Raw genomic sequence first — 15337 nt, forward strand, 5'->3', positions numbered from 1 at the left:
TTCACCTTGTTTTATTTTACTCTTTCAGCATCAGCAGTGTCCCTCATAATCACATAGCTAGGTTTCCATACAAATGTATGACAAAAGTTCCCTGAGTCATCATTAAGACACTTTTGAAAGAACATTTTGCAACAGGGGTTTCTATCTACTGATGTTGACAACTAAGAATAGGTCGTCTGAAATATTAATTTATCTAAACTGCTACTCCAAGTTACACATTAAAGTGGACTGAGAATTTTTTATTTGGGCTTCTGATCAGTGGAACCATCAACCCTAAGGAAATATTCCAGTTGAAAGGGGGGGCAGTTCTGAAGCCCTTTGTCTTTTATTTAGGGTCATATGTTTCCCTGACAGCGATTATTAATTTGAAATGCAACATACAAAAACAATGAATGTCCATAGTATGAGCATTTTGATATGAGAAGTATTGCCGGGGGGGTAAACAATTTGATAGAAAAAAAAAGTTGTTTCAGGGAAAGCTTAAACAGAACTGATGACCTATTTTAAAATATACATATGTTGAATTCATGAAAATTCAAGGTTTTCCAGTATGAGCATATTTCAGGACATTTTAAAGTTGGAAATGACTTCAAGAGCTGATATGCTGCACAGATAAAGAGATCAATGTATACTTTTTTTACCCATCCATGAAGTCAAAAATAATTCTAGGTATATTTGATGTTAAACGGGAAAGGAATATTACAATTTACCAATAGGAATGATTATTTGTCCAGTAATATAACACGCCCACGACTATTTTGCCAAAGAGAAAGAAGGTGAAACAGTAAAACATGAGTGAGAAAAGTGAGTTGCAATTTTGCATTGTTAGTTGGCAAAGGGGATCAAATTTCAGGTTTATCGCTGTCAATTCTTTTCCAGCTTAGATGGCCAGGACCTGTTATCAACATCTGAGTTTGGTTGGCTGTTTAGAGGCTTTACACAGACCTATTGGACTACCTTCCTAAACTTCTGAACAAACTATGCCTAACAGTTTATTTGATCCAAATCAGAATCATGCAAAAAACAATCCTCCACTTTGCGCTGTATTTTCTGTAAGCTCATTTTACCTCCCAGGGCTCATTTAGCTATGCCCTGGGAGAATCATCTTAGCGACCCCTGCATGGAATATGTGGTCCCAAAACCGCTAACCATGATCTCACCATCTGTCCCTTGTCTGCACCAATCACTGCTAGCAATGCCAGATGGATTGCCAGATCTCTGGCAGGATTATACACCAGATACAGCCAAAATACCAACAGTGCCCTGGGTGGAGAGAGCTGGGAGTGATTGCTTTGGTTAAATACCTTTCAAATTCTCAACACTGTGAGGACGCAAACACATTTTGTGGACACATTGTCTCCTCATCAGGAATTCTCTCTGTGTCTATCACTGGTCCAAACAATACCACCTCAAATCTTTTGGAAGACATAAATAGGCGTCAGCAGCTTGGCGCTCCATGAAACACTTTCATGTCAGGAACGCCATATCTTGCACTGGGATTAGGAGATGGTTTTCTGCCATGACAAATTTATTGTCAGTGACACTTTTCATTGTTGCAAGGTGGGAACAGATGGAATCATGAAATATTGAATGACTAACAGTACAAAAGAGGCAGCAGTGTATTTTTTTCTACATGTAGGCCAAGTCATTTTCAAATGAAAAGAAAGCTTATGGAATATGTTGTTGCTGGGTGACAATAAGACGAGAAGTGAAGCAACATGTAGATCGAGCCAAATATCAGCAGAAAAGCCTTTTTCTTACCTGCATAAATACAACATTCACCAGAAGCAATAACATTTACAAACCTTAATCTCAACATACACACACCCACAAAAATGATGACAGACACTACCCCTTGCAAGAGAAAAGAAAAATAATAACAATAAAAAAACATTATCTGCATTTGATTTGCAAACACAGAAAAATAAAGCTATTCACAAGCTAATTCTCAAGCACTTGGTTAAAATAAACTAATTTGGGTATTTTACTGGCCTAATACAGGAAAATTTATTTCCTTAGAGATGGACTGTGTCACTGGTTAGAGGCCAGGCGTATAAGTCATTTCCCCATTCAGCTGTGTGATGAATGACTTGACTTTAAGCAACCAACTGATTGAAGTAAATAGCATTACATCTAATGCTTAGCCTGTTGCCAATACATCCAAGGAGTCACTGTGCCACAAAAGTGCATCATTTTCCATGTCTCCCATTAAGCAACATACTGTAGTTTCCTGTCCTTGCATTTCTGTTTCATTCTGATTAGATTTTTTGTTCATTATGATTCATAATTTCCCAGAATTATTTTAAATTTAATAGTATCTTATTTTTAGGCTCAAGGCATGGATAAGCAGTTTTGTATAAAGCCCAAAAAGGAAAAAGAACACAAATTCCCCGCCTGCTTTGTGATAACATTGTAGTGACAATGGTGACACTGTGGCGGACACAAAGGGGTGTGGCCTCTCATCCCAAGGGACTCGGGGCTGAGGGGCATGGGTTTAAGCCGGGGATATATTTGCCCCCGGAAGTTAAAGTTAGAACACGCCTTCGTCTCCGCAATTCTTCTTCTCACATCACAACACAAAATATATCCCTTAAAATCAATTACAAACTTTTTGTGAAATAATATCGAAACTGATACACAACAACATGTATAGACAGTTTGATTGCGTATGTGCGTGTCCCCATTCAGGAGTCACAATGCAGTGTATAGTTACAAACTAACTACTCAACTTTGCTGGTCTCAATTACAAATGTAGATTTTGTTAAATAAAAAATAAAAAAACTTGCAGCAAATCAATTGGAGATTCACAATTATCTCAAATATATTCAAAAGCACAATACATGTTGAAGGTAAAACATGTCAAAATGTCATTGATGATTAAATTGCAATGCTGCAATATGACATACACAGACATCAAAGTCTATGGAAATCATATTTCCTTCTCCCTTAAAAATAGCACCACAACCATGTAAATATTTTTCATTTCAAAAAGAGAATATGATGCAGACAATAGCCATCCATCATCTCCCGCTTATCATACTCAGGGTTGAATGGATGCTAGAACTTATCTCAGCTGTCATAGGCAGACGAGAGACGAGGTACACCCTGGACCAGTCACCAGTTGATCGCATAGACACAAACAACCATTCACTCTTTCATTCAAGCATCTAGGCAATTTTTCCAATGTATTCCAATGAACCCCCTGCAAATTTTCAGACTGTGGGAGGAAATCTGAGAAAACCCAGGGGAGAACACGGGGAATATACAAATTCCACACAGAAAGGGCCCTGTGGCCTGTGGGAATTGAACCAAGGTCCTTTGCGCCGTGAGGCGGAAGCGCAATGCGCTGCACCACTGTGCCACCCGCGCAGACAACATGATTCCCTCTAATATCTCAATAGCAGCGATGACACCAACCATCAACCAATATAGTCACAATTAATTTTTTTGGATCCCATAAATACTGTTGTTTAAAGGGAAGTGGTAGGACCATGATCCTGGATGGAGGTCAGGAACCATTACTGCAATGTCTCTGTGAGAATTATCTCTGCTGGACACACAAACTGACACAAATACAGAAATATACACACACACACACAAACAATAAACTAGGCTAAGTCACTCGATTCTACTACTGTTTTCCTTGTATCTTTTTCAATTACAGAGATGGCTAAAAAGCCTACGTGACGGCAATATTTCAAACTGCAAACAAAATGTCATAATATTCCCACGGGAAAACATGATGATACCAATCAAACATGCAAAGAGGACGGAACTTGTTTTTCTATTGTGCAAAGTGCAATTCAAAATTATGTTAATTGAAAAACTGCATGAATAATTTTACAAAATGAAGGAAATAAAATATTGAGAGGCACACAAACTCACTAAACTACACACAAATAAGATGAGAATGCGGGTGAAACGCCTACATTTCAACAACCAGCTATAAAAAAAAAGCTTTGCATGAATAAATCAGGAGGCCTGGAGGTCGTAAAAAGCAGACGATGACCTGGAGAAAACCTGACTTGCCCACAGCTTACAAAATGTTATCCTGGGTATAAAAACTTACATGGCAGAACTGATAAATATTACTTAAACAGTATCAGGGGCCAATTCTGTAATTCTGTCTGAAAAAATGCAGAGAAGCTTTGTTATTGTCCGTATCAATTGATATTTTGAACAGCTGGAGGGACTGGTACATCCATTAAATTCTTACTTATCATTTTGGGAAAAATCTAGGTGACTGTGCCACAAAGTCACACGCTTGTGACCAAAATACAAGGCTATGCATGCACATGTTTAAGCAGAATTTCATTGAAAAACAAGTATAAGGCAACTGGAATCTTTGGAATACATTTTCTCTCCCAGTTAAAGAATTTTCCAACACGCACTGCATAAAATGGAAACATGAAATATTCTAAACATTATCTGACTGCGACGCAAGTCCACAAGAAGAAACCAATTGAACATAGTGCCAAAATTACACTGTGAAAAAAAGCTTGAAGCAATATTATTTGGAACATCAAAACCACTGCAAAAGCACTCATTTAAACGTCATAATTTGATTTTGATGATTCCATCGCAAATGGAAGTAGTTGGCTCTCCTGCCTCGAACCAAGATGGTTCCTGGTTCAATTCCACTGGTCAACTGAGGCTTATTTGTTTGTACTTTGCATTTCCTCGCTGTAAACTTCTCTGTTTTTTTCCCATTATCTAATCACAGTGGATGAGCTAAAGACTGAAATGTCTTTACAGTGAATGAGAGGGAAATGTTTATATGTATGTGACCTTGTGATCACTGCTGACCAGTCCAAGCTGTAGCCCCCAGTATTTGGCCCCCATGACCCTGAGCGCAGGAAAAATTGGACAAATAATGAGTGAATGAACTTCTTGTGAATGAAAAGAGATTATCTTAGTCTGAAATAGAAATTAGCCTGACATTACATCCTTTCACTTATCTGATGCGTGAACTCAATCAAATTTTATCAGTTTCAATTAGCCTTTGTTTGAGATGTGAGGGTTAATATAAAAATGCTCACAATGGGGAAACCTTTAAGCAGAAGGAGCGTTCAACTTTTCTTGTACAAACATACATAAGGAGACATGATCCACAGACAAAAGTTTGGCAAAGCTTTGTATATCTTTAATTACTAAAGATGTGGATGGATTTCTTTGAGCAGCCATTAAGCAAAATCAGCACTGTCCCGAGCTTCACCAGACATTACATCATCTGCTTCAGTGTGCATGCCCGGTATTCTTCTTGCAGAGAGGACATAAATGTTTTTGCAGTGACATTGAGGACTGATCTTGCTTTTAGGGAAAAGAGCAAGTCATCATGGTATCATGGTTTAAATTAGTACAGTTCAGGGTCAAAATTTTGTTTTGAGGTTGAGCTTAGGTAAGCAGGGCATGTAGATATAGTAAGGGTTAGCCTAATTGAGTCACCCACTGAGGCCTTAGACAAGATGACGAACGCCACATAAACTGAACCTGATAAAGTGTTTTACAAACGTGAATGTGGAGGAGAAATATGAAGGGAACACTGGAATATATCACTGGCATTAACACGCTACTGTCTCTCTTTCTCTCACATACTCAGTTTTATATGTACACTAAGACACACATCCAACCCCCTCTGGGCATACGCCCTCACATGAAGGGGGATGAAAATAGACTGAGGGCACTCTGAGTGCTAGCTGCTGTTGTGAACTCTTCTCAAACACACTTAAATGAACAACCTTGTCGCAAAGATTTCAGGAGCTCTATTTCCTCTGTGCTCCATCAGGACTCAACGATGTGGCAAACAACATTCTTGTGTCCTCCATGGTAACTGCTGACACAGACTTATGGCGTCAACAGTAGAAGCAGTGTGATTTCAGAGATGAAAAGGGATGAGTGGTGTTGTGTATGTAGTGGTAGTTTAGTACTTCTGATTGAAACAGAGTGTGTATTTCAGATGTCAGGAAAGACATTTTGCTCTTCAGAAATGTTTGCGGTAATGTAGCTGACAGACACTTGGGCAATTTAAAGTTTCACTACTGAAAACCTATTTGTGTTAGGCAACAGTGACTTTAACCTTGCAATACTGTGAAAAAAAAATATTTATATGACCCCCGCTAAAATTACAGTTGGTTTCACACACGTGTTCTCCCTTGACTATGTATTTGTTGGTTTAACTCACTTTGTTTGTTTGTTTTACTTCCAATTGTTTACTATCTGAATAAGAAATGCATGAAGCGTGATTAATAGCCTTCAAACACTTTTCAAAAAATATAACAGCTGCTATGGCAGGGTGTCAGATCTGATATGGCCTGACCTTGAGTAACAGTACATTGCCAGAAATCTGCCAAATATTAAAACAATCAATCTAGGTTATTGAAAAAGATAACAATAATGTTGAAAGATACGTTGCTTTATAATTGGAGTGGCTTTTTAATAATTAGTTAGAGATGTGTGCTTGTTTAGAAGATACAAGCCTGTGCTTCGGATTTGTTTCCTCAAGTACTAGAAACAAAAATACTGCTAACTTTATTTTCAAAATAAGAGAGACAGTGACCCCATATTTTAATAAACATTTTTACGATTGCTGACAAACAGTCTTTTCTTGAACTCGCAAATCTACAATTTAAGCTGCCTTTGTATCTTTTCTTAGCATCTTTACTGGTACTCCTACTAATTGTATTTTTTTTTTTTTATAGAAGGACCGAACCAAGGTCATTTATCTTTATAGGTAACTACAATAATTTTGTTTTACACTTTTTTCAACATTTCATGTATATATACATATATATACATATATATATATATATATATATATATATATATATATATATATATATATATATATCATATGAACATGTGTTATATACATGATTCGGGCAACAACGAAACATTACTTTGGCATTGCAATTTGCACAGAGGGTTTCAAAATTTATGACAAAATGATGTTCAAAGGTTCGATGACCACTGAGCGTAGTATCAGACAGATGTGTTATTGAATCCCTATTGCATATGAGCCTAAAATGAACATCATATCCGATAGGTGCTCAGTAGTATCCTGCTGATTTTAGTGTATCCCTGGGGTTTCATGGGTTGATCAGGAGCACCATCTCGCCAGTGCAAATGTTTTACACTCAATGAGCATGCCTCCAACGCCACCTTCAGGCCACCATGTAGTGAAGAACAAAACAACAGCAAATTATCATTAATTACTCATAATTTTAAATTTGGTTGTTGACTGTTTGAAAGTAAATTTGTTATTGTTTGTCCACCATTGTATTAGTTTACTTTACAAGCAAGGTTAATAGTATTGAAGATCCATAGAAAGCTGGATGGCATACAGGAAGACAAAAGTAGTGCTGCAGAAGCTGCATCATGCTTTTAGCACCTATTATGGGTCTGAACTGGATCCTCTAATTCCGATAATGCAAACCAATAATATCCCTTATCTGATCCTCCCTGTGAAGTAAATGTGTTTCAAAGTCAAGTATACTCTGTCTGCTGCAGGACCTGTGTGATGAATGAATAAACAAATATGGGCTTAAAGCATGAGGTGATGCCAAATTTGATTTATAAAATTATGCATTTTCCTCTCGGACTTGACATTGTTTCCCTAGAAGCAGAGAGCTCTCTCTCTCTGACCATTACACTACATTCTACTTGACTTCTGAGGTTTGTCATTTTATTGTTAATATTGTCAGTTTTTATTATTCCTCTGATTGTCCTAGTATCACAGCACAATGAATATTAATTTAAAAACAATCAGAAGTCATACAATTCTATGTATTTATAATTGCAATGAAAGCGTGTGGTGTTGTCCTGGAGTGAGCTGGCAGAAATATGCTACTTCTATTCATTTTAAAATGTAATTTTGATTTCTAAAAATCCCAATAATAAACAGTTACCCAGGGCTGTCAAAGTTTGAAAAAAAAAAGATTTGGACACATAGAAAGTGTGGTGGGTAATTAACATAAGAAGCAATAAATAGCTTACGGAAATTAGATTGAAAGAAAAACAATAGAGTTATGTGCATATACTGGGATGGCCAGAATATGGCAACTATCCATGATTGTAATGCAGGCCATGACAATAACCCTAACAACTGCTGCTCTAATAACTTAAAACAAATTTGATGATAGCTTCCATCAATTTATCAACATTATCATCTTTTGCAAGCTGGACAATCTGGCTTAGCTCTTGTTTTGCAACCCATTCAGTTGTACCTCATGGCCGGAGAGTATAACGTTATGCCCCATTAATAATTCTGTTTCTTTGGCAGATGATCCAGTCAGAGAAGTTGTATTTACAGAAAAGCATGAGAAATATTTCACAAGTCTTTGCTCGGGATGAACGCCTGCAGCTGAGGCGGTCATGGTAAATATTTCATCGGCCTCACTCACCTTTCATCTGCTCCATTCAGATTAACTGTGTGCACACCAACAAGAGAGAGGGCAGACAGAGAGCAGCCCCCAACCACCACTCACCCACCCATCCATCCCCAAGCCCCCCAACCAGCAAATGCTGCAATCACTCTGATGTTTTCCCATTAGAGAGAGAGAAAGAGAGAGAGAGCGAAAGAGAGAGAGGGAGAGAGAGCACGGTAGAGGGGAGAGCGGCATTGTAGGAAGGAGGAATAACAGGATAACAAAGAGCTAATCTGTTTGCAACAAGACACATTCACAAAACCAGGAGTCCATCTGCAAACATTCACTTCACTGGTCATTTAAATGGAACAAGTGATTTCGAATCGGACATAATGGCAATCGCAGATCTCCGTGTTGCACATTCTGCAGGCATTTAAACGATCGTTTTTATTCGAAGAGCGCAAATTGCTTTGGTACATGTTTAACGAAAACACAGCGGCGCAGTAAACAGAATTAAGTGGAGATATAATCCATTCTTGCTCTCCTCCCATGGTGGCTGTTTACCGAACCCCCTGTTCAGCGGCAGAGGGCGGGAATAAGGGGGGTGGGAGGCAGGGTCCTTTGTCCCTCGCCAGCACCTTCCCCCCCCCAGCATGACAGGAGGGCGGGCACCGGTTGTGGCAGCGTTTAGTCTCCCATGCAAAACGTGTTTCCCGTTAAGTCTTCATCGCTGCGTATTGTAACACCCCGGTGGAATCAACTAATAAATACACTCAAACGTAGGGTCGGAGTAGCACCGCAGTCTGGGCTCCTTTAGTGGTGAAAGCGTCGTAGCCTTAAGCTCTTTTCAGTTAGCCTTGTTTGTAAAGACACGTAACTAGTCTTGAACCAAAATGTGTGTTTTTTTACTTTTTTTTTGAATACACGCTTGTAAATCGAGAAAAAAACACAACAGTTATGGAATAGACGCATTGCAATTAGAGCCTCTGCTATTAAATGTCAAGTAAACGTGTTTTTTTTAAGGGAAACCCACGAAAGCACCACATCCAACTGTTAGCTAACACGGTTCACTCCAGCATCCCAGCTAACCCTCAGCGCCCACGGTGTCAACCGCACCAGGTGGCTCCTCGCCTGAGCAATCACACAACATGATGAATAAATGAGGGAAATTAATAATAAAATAATTGTGTTAAAATAAACAAATGAATAAAAAAATAAGCTCCGGAGAACACAACGCCGCTTTTACTACAAGGCAAACAAATGTGGGGAAAACCAATCCGAGCCAACAGATTAGTGAGAGAAAATCCCAGCCTGATAAGGGGCTCCGGCGGTCTGGCGTATTCGAGCGTACCGGAGCCGGGCGGTAGCGTTCGATCTCCCGCAACGCGAGGAACGACTTACCCGGTCCCTCCTGCTCGTCCGCGGTCGGTCAGCTTCTCACCAGTACGAGTGAGCCCGCATTGTGTGTTCCGCGTCTCAGCGGCTCCTCCACCAGCAGCAGCAGCAGCAGCAGCAGCAGCAGCAGTAAAAACACCCGGCGCTTTTCAACGGAGCGCGGGCATCAGCGTCTGCGTCGTGGACAGCTCTCTGCGAGTGTGTGTGTGTGAGTGAGTGTGTGTGCGCGCGTCGTGGATGAAACGCCTTTTCTCCTCCAGGAGCTGCATTGTTGACATTGGCTTCCTGACGTCATGCTGGCCCCCATTCACAACAACGGCCGAGCCCCCCTGCTCTTACGACGACGCAGCCCCTCCCCTCCGCTCCGCTCCTCTGCCATCCCCTTCCCGCCTCGCCTTGCTCGTACGGCGGATGATGCTTGTTGAACACACACACTTCCGCGACACTTTCCGCGCGTGGATCAGGGTCTGCGGTGCATCCGATAGCACGGTGACGGAAGCAGTGGACCCTCGACCACAGTGGCTGATGTTTACCCAAAAAAAAAAAAAAAGTTTGTAGGAAGAAATAGTCCCTGTCACTTTCAAAGATATTAAAAAACAAGCATCTGCATTATTCATTGTAAACAAAATGGTAATATCAAAATATATGTATATGCAATCTCTTCCCTGGTTGTTTTTTACACTTGTCAAACATTTTGTTTACTCGTGTTTTTTCATTTATTTATTTTTTCCAATTTTTAAGGGAATAATAAAGGTGCCACTTTAGTCTCTTTTTAATTTTTTTTTAACAATTCACACGTTTTAAAAAATTAGGGGAATTGCTTTTTTTCTGAGCCCTCTTTTTCCTTTTAACTTATAACAACAATAATAGTCATAATGAAGATATTTATAGAGCGTCTTCCATTAAGTGCTGCACAAGTGAGAAGGGTTTAGGTAAATTAATTGACTTTATAAATTAAACCAGATATTGCTGTTGGGTATTTTTAATCTATTTTTAATACCATTTTGCCATATAAGAACGTTTTGTTTTGTTTTGTTTTGTTTTGTTTTGTTTTGTTTTGTTTTGTTTTGTTTTGTTTTGTTTTGTTTTGTTTTGTTTTGTGCATATGATATGACTGTAGTACATCTCCACAGCACCATGAGGTGTTTTTTTCATTGTAAACAATTGCAGTGGATGAAATTAAAATCCCTGCAGGTACTCAGCCATCTGAAGGCACACTGAGCAATCATGTCATTTAAATCCGTCCCAGGTATTTTAGTTATCACTGAAAACTCATTCATAAATCCCAAACACACTGATACCTGCAAATATTAGAAGAAAAAAATACCATTTTGAATAGCCAATTTTTGGCTTCACTGTATGACTCTCATCACAGTTTCCAGAACAGTGTAAATAACTGAAAAATGTAGAAATATACATCATATAGAATATAGATTATAGAATATAGAATATAGCATATGCACAAACCTTTAGCATTAAAATAACTAAAATCTATTATCTAATATTAAGAAATTAAGAAAAACAACAAATAGACAGTCCTGGTCAATTTTTGCCGTTCCAATAGACTTTCTGACCTTATGTTTTTGGACTGTGGGAGGAAACTGGAGAATGCGGAGGAAACCCATTCAGACACAGGGATAATGCAAACTGCACACAGAGAAGCCCCCTGCTGCAATCAAACCAGGAACCTTCTTGCTGTGAGGCGGAAGTGCTAACCACAGTGCAACAATGTGGCCCTGCCTGACTATTCATTAATTATCAAATTTTTCCTGACTAAAGAAAACTTAAGAACACTGCCACAGAAATACACAAAAATCGTGGTCAACTTTGAGAATTTGCATAAAACTCGTGCATTGTGAGGACCTGAAGAAGACGTCAGCAGATAATGTGAATAGACTGGCAAGAAATGAAACATTAGTGTGGACAACGATGTAGAACTTCTGTTTTGGTTCACACTACGAGAAGATGGAAACCGTTGACTGGGAGTTCTGCCAGTTCAAATATGTCAATGTAACAAGTGAATTTCAGGTGCAGTAACTGTGACACCAGACAAACAAAGATTTCCATCACAGCACTAATGGCCTAATGGCATAACAAAAGCATGGATCACAGCCAAGGTAATAAATATTGGAGGCAAATACAGGTAGGCAGTTGACACGTAGTGTCACAGAGGCCAAGGATGTGTTGTGTTCTTGTTTCTTGAGCTTTGTGAAGAGATGTGGATGGGTCGCCTGCTATGTGCTCCATCAATTCTGACCTTTAAACGGGGGACATGAAAGAATTGTCCACAAAACAAAGTCCATCTCCAAACTTTTGACCGTTCGACTGATTTGCTGCTCTCAAATCCCTTGAACGTTTGCCTCCTGCTGTTGTAAAACAGCTCAGGCATATGCTCCAAGTAGGCTCATTGTGCTATGATACAGTAACTTTTTTTCAAAGCACAGTTAATTATGGCGGTTTTCCAAACTTTATTAGACCTAATTTGTACATCATTCTGATCTTCCATGACAAAGCAGCTTTATGGAGTGCCACCCAGACTCAGCAGATACCTATTCTTGCCTGCACCTGGACACCATCCACATAGGTGAACGTCTTCAGCCTGCGCAACCTCAGCCTAACCCACCTGCAGCAATGAACCCGTTCCTTGCAGACACTGAAGCAAGGAGACACACAGGTAATAATCCTGCCACATGTTACATAGCACTGGCAGCAGAGAATTATTGGAACAACCAGGCAATTTTTCAAACAGCCTGCCCGATGATTTCAAAAACCATCCGCCTTGCATGCCTTTCCTTACAAATTTGATGACCTTGTTGTGCTGGCTATCAAGATCGACAGGGGTGTCCAAGCTCCGCAGCCACTTGCTGAGGGAGAAAAGCCCATGACCAGCCATGATGAGACCACGCAGATGAGAAAAGCTCAAAGTAACACCCACGCTGACTACAGAAAGGCCGCTACTTTAGTAACCAGGGGTATTTTCTCGCATCTTACCTGTGAAAAAGGACGGTCCACCAGTAAAAGGTTCTCTGTGCGAACACACATTGTTGATTCAGTTCAATTTTCTGAAATTCTTTTCCAAAGTTAACCGTCAGGGTCATACAAGTGAAAGAAGTCCAATGGTAAAGTTTCCAAAAAAATTAAATAGAAATAAATCATATGCCGCAGGGCAATACGGGGAGGAAAATCAATATATACAGTTTTGGCAATGACAGTCATGCAAAGAGTGTGTGTGATGCAGCGGGTTGAACAGTGGCAGGAAAAGGTATGGTGATAAGTGTCCGGAAAAGAACAGTGAAGTTTGGCAATAAGTGATGAGACAATACAGGAATAAACACTGATTTCAAACAAAACGGGAAACACGGGAAACATAGTGACTGAATCCTGACACAGTCAAATTGATCAGAACTATTTGTAAACATTACACAGTGACCTGAAATTTCAACTTACACTGTTACCATCATAAAAAGTGATGAACTATTGAGCATGATGTTTTATTTCCTGCAGAATTTTCTTTTGACAGTCAAGTGAGGCTCCATTCAAAAGGAATATTTTTTTTCCCCAAACACAGACAAAGGTTGTTTTTAGAAAAAAAAAAAAAATTAATGTTGCAACAGAGGAACCTTTTTGCATCTATTTTCCTGCCCAGTAGAAGGTATGATACAGTTGCATATATGGAGCGTAATCCAGGGGGAGCTGGCAGAGCTCCTACATTTTATCAGTTTGCCACAGACAGCCACCTCTTGGGCCTCATTTAGAGTGGCGGGATTCAAAGCAGCCCACATTCTCAATGTCAAGATGTTATAAATAGCCAGAACCGATTGGTGCAGCTCCTCTGGCAGCTACGATCGGCTCAGTAGGGGGACGTAATGTTCGCAGGAATGGATCCATGGGTAGCCTGAATGGCTGGGAATGACAAAGAAAGGCAAGCATGGTAGTCAACTCCGGAGGGCGTGTGCATGCACGGAGGCACACACACGGTCTTCTTCACGTTGCTGGTGCTTAAATCAAACCAGAAGTGTGTAAAGAGCTGTTGACTGATTCCATTTAAGGACTTTTCATTTTTCTACTTTTGCAGCAATGCGTTCTTTGTGAAATTGTACAAAGGGTAGCACTGAGTTTTAGAGGATTTATCCATCATAACAAGCGTGTAACACATAAAATGAGCTGCTGTTTTGTGTATTTTGGCTCAACAGGAATTCATAAGATATAACCAACCGTATCCAAGTAATATGATCAAAAATAATTTTTTGCTGTGTCTACTGCATGACAAGACTGCATGCTGTGTCCAGTATCAGTAACCAGCATTGGCAGGCTGAGATTTGTCCTACTAATAAAAATTTTCATTGGGATAGTGCAAGTGTCCCTCATAAACACCAACATTTGAAAACACAATATAAATTCCGGCACAACACAGATTTGACTTGACAAATGCATCTTGCCACAACCAAAACTTTTGCTGTAATGGGCAAAATTCACAAATGAGCAGAGAATTGTTTAAGTATTCATTAGAACGGAATTCTTTTTTTATCAATTTTATGAAGAAAATTCATATTTGATGTGAAGCATTAGCTTTTTTGAAGTCCAAAAAATATAGAGACTGATCAAAATTGGTTTCGCTTTGCTTTTTTTTCAACTTATTCTGATAAAATTAAAGCTGTTATGTGAAACCAAAAATCATTGTTGAGTGGTTAAGATCACGGGTAAGGCTTAGAAGGAGGAAGTCAAGCAATCTCTCAATAAGGACCAAAGCACAAACCACATCATCACACAGCGCATCTGACTGTTATTCAGGGGAAAACTGGGATCTATAAAAACCACCACATCGCTATGGAAACTGCAGCTCCGTATTCAACAGAATCCAGTATGTTCTCATAAAGCATACACAGTTACAACTGTAGGAAAAATAACCTGCTCTCAGATACCCAAATGATTTAGTGGTAATGTTACCGACAAATCAATTTCATTTTCTCAAATCTCTCATTGCACATTTTGAATATGGATATTGAATTATGGACAAAAATACATTGTCAGCAAGAGAGTGAAAAAAAGGGTCCAATGTCATATATTCAGAATGTTGATATTTTCTATGAATAGAGAGGACATAATGTTACCATTCAGTGGAGAAATACTCAATCAAATCTCTTTGTAACATATTTTACAGGTACAGTGTTCACTGAGCGGCTCTTTTGCAAGCTGCTAGTGGCACTCAAACAACAGCAGATTTAATTGAAATGGTGTTTTCTTCAATACACCTGTGTGTTAGTCACAGATGAGTAATAATAAAAGCTGGGAGTGCGTGAGCTTTCCAGGGTGCGATGAACATAATGCAATGAATGGGCAGCATGACTTCAAGATGATGAGGATGATTGTTTCCAACAGTTCAGGAATGTCCAGCTTCATTGTCTGACAGTATGAATGCACTCAGTAAATCTAGTGGCCACGTTCCAATTCAATTTCTCTTTCACAAGTGCACTTGGCCAGACACAAGAAAGAAAAGCAATGTGGTCTCAACAAAATAAATTAAAAAAACAAACAGATTTATATCTTTTCATTGCATATCAAGGGCAATTGAAAGAGAG

At 39.3% G+C, this 15337-nt stretch overlaps 1 protein-coding gene across 1 annotated transcript in view; it reads right to left on the reverse strand.

Moving 5' to 3' along the window:
• The window catches only part of LOC147226282 (transcription regulator protein BACH2-like), a 44285-nt gene extending 34289 nt beyond the window's left edge, over window positions 1-9996 (reverse strand). The window contains exon 1 of the mRNA XM_086160331.1: window positions 9765-9996. The gene's annotated coding sequence lies outside the window, so the exon portion shown is untranslated. The remainder of the gene's footprint in view (window positions 1-9764) is intronic.
• Window positions 9997-15337: the final 5341 nt, after the last annotated feature.

This window comes from Fistularia commersonii, chromosome 15, assembly GCF_037954325.1.
Source record: "Fistularia commersonii isolate RoL2024-O1a breed Wild chromosome 15, RoL_Fcom_v1.0, whole genome shotgun sequence".
Taxonomy (NCBI): Eukaryota; Metazoa; Chordata; class Actinopteri; order Syngnathiformes; family Fistulariidae; genus Fistularia; species Fistularia commersonii.